Below are 2,387 nucleotides of genomic sequence, written 5' to 3' on the forward strand. Positions count from 1 at the left end.
TATTATTTCTGTCCCTTATTAGTATAAGCACGCTGTTTGGATAAATTATGGGGTTATAAGTGTCTACTAAGTTTTGTAACCCTAATTTCTACAAGCACAATGGATGCCCAGCATTGTATATGAATATTATGAACAGTAAGGAGCAAAGCAACTTTCATCCAAGTAATGTCCTTTCATATTTCTATTAACAAGGTTCTGTTCTAAGATGGCTAAACCTACATAGTTTGTATAGTTCATTTCTACAAACAGAGCCTCAAATGGTCAGAGTGCACGTGAATGGGATTTTCAGACAGTTTGCTTGCTTTTATCCAATTAAATATTAGGCTGTTCTATAGATTTTAAAATAATTTAGCCATTCGATGAGAACACTTATGCGACTTTACAATGTATTTAGCTGTATGGCAGAATAATGAAAAAAGTGTGATACCGCAGTAGAAAACTAGTTTAACGTACTCGTTGAGAGAAACAAAATAAGAGTCTTGCCTGTCTGATGCCTATTAACGGCCAACAAAAATAGAAGGAAGGATGTTACAGCAAGCTGCCGAGACAACTGCGGTGTCTTCATCAGGTGTACGACAAGAGTGCCTAAAGAAACCGAAGCATATATAGTGCCTTGCAAAAGTATTCACCCCACTTGACTTTTTTTGTATTTGGTGCCTCACAACCTGGAATTAATATGGATTGTTTGAGGATTTGCATCATTTAATTTACAGAACATGCCCACAACTTTAAAAAATATATATTATTTTTTTGTGAAGCAAACAACAAATAGGACAAAATAACAAAGTCAATGTGCATAACTATTAACCCCCCTAAAGTCAATACTTTTGTAGAGCCACCTTTTGCAGCAATCACAGCTCCAAGTCGCTTTGGATAAGTCTATATGAGCTTGCCACATCTTACCACTGGGATTTTTGCCCATTCCTCCTTGCAAAACTGCTCCAGCTCCTTCAAGTTGGATGGTTTTTGCTTGTGAACAGCAATCTTTAAAGGATAACTGTCATTTTTTTTTTTTTTTTGAGTATTGGATTGTGGTGATTAATATCTCCTTGGTGTCCCTATTTCAACTTTTCACTGTGTATTCAATTACCCCTTAATTCCACAATTTTGTTCCCTGTGCTGCCTATTTTTACCTCTGCTTAAAATCAGGTTGCTAGGCATGGTCCGTCCTCTGTGTTGAAGGACTCAGAAGCAGGCTACGTGCAAGGTCAGATTACTGACAGCCAGGGACTATAAGTAAATGATTAAAGCCAGGTCCTCCCCAGCAGCTGATAACAGTGCCTAGGCTGTGTGCACTTCTCCCTGTCCCTGCACTTGGCAGACGCTCCCTCACTCAGCAGAGCTGGAGAATGCAGAGCTGAATCAGCGCAGACCAGGGAAGGGAGATCTGCCGTCTGCTCAGTGTATAAATGAAAGCAACATGTAGGTAAGAGGACCCCTTTGTGCTGCAGGAGATTAACCCTTTAGGGGGAGGGCTCTGGTTACTGACACTTTTGGGGGGCTATTGTTACTGGCTAGTGAGGGCAGACGGGATTAGCCTCAGGGTGAGGGCAGTGGCGGCCATCTTAACTGAATAGTGAAATTGCAGTTTTATGCAGACTGGTTGCTAAGGGCTGAATCTTATTAAAATGAAAATTGAAATTAGGGTCTAAATGTGACAGTTATCCTTTAAGTCTGACCACAGATTTTCTATTGGATTGAGATCTGGGCTTTGACTAGGCCATTCCAACACATTTACATGTTTCCCCACTCAAGTGTAGCTTTAGCAGTGTGTTTGGGGTCATTGTCCTGCTGGAAGGTGAACCTCCGTCCTAGCCTCAAATCACGCACAGAGTGGTACAGGATTTGCTCAAGAATATCCCTGTATTTAGCACCATCCATCTTTCCCTTAACTCTGACCAGTTTCCCAGTCCCGGCTGCTGAAAAACATCCCCACAGCATGCTGCTGCCACCACCATGTTTCACTGTGGGGATGGTGTTCTTTGGGTGATGTGATGTGTTGGGTTTGCGCCAGACATCGCGGGGGTTTTTTTAATGACGAAAAAGTAAAATTTTAGTCTCGTCAGGCCAGTGCACCTTCCTGCATACATTTTGGGAGTCTCCCACATGCCTTTTCACAAACTCGCAATGTGTATTTTTGTTTTTAGCTGAAAGTAATGGCTTTCTTCTGGCCACTCTGCCATAAAGTCCAACTCTATGGAGCGTACGGCTTATTGTCTTGTCGTCCTATGTACAGATACTCCAGTCTCTGCTGTGGAACTCTGTAGCTCCTCCAGGGTTACCTTAGGTCTCTGTGCTGCCTCTCGGATTAATCCCCTCCTTGCCCAGTCCTTGCGTTTTGGTGGGCGGCTGTCTCTTGGCAGTTGTGCTGTTGTTCCACGTTCTTT

This window comes from Bufo gargarizans, chromosome 1, assembly GCF_014858855.1.
Source record: "Bufo gargarizans isolate SCDJY-AF-19 chromosome 1, ASM1485885v1, whole genome shotgun sequence".
Taxonomy (NCBI): Eukaryota; Metazoa; Chordata; class Amphibia; order Anura; family Bufonidae; genus Bufo; species Bufo gargarizans.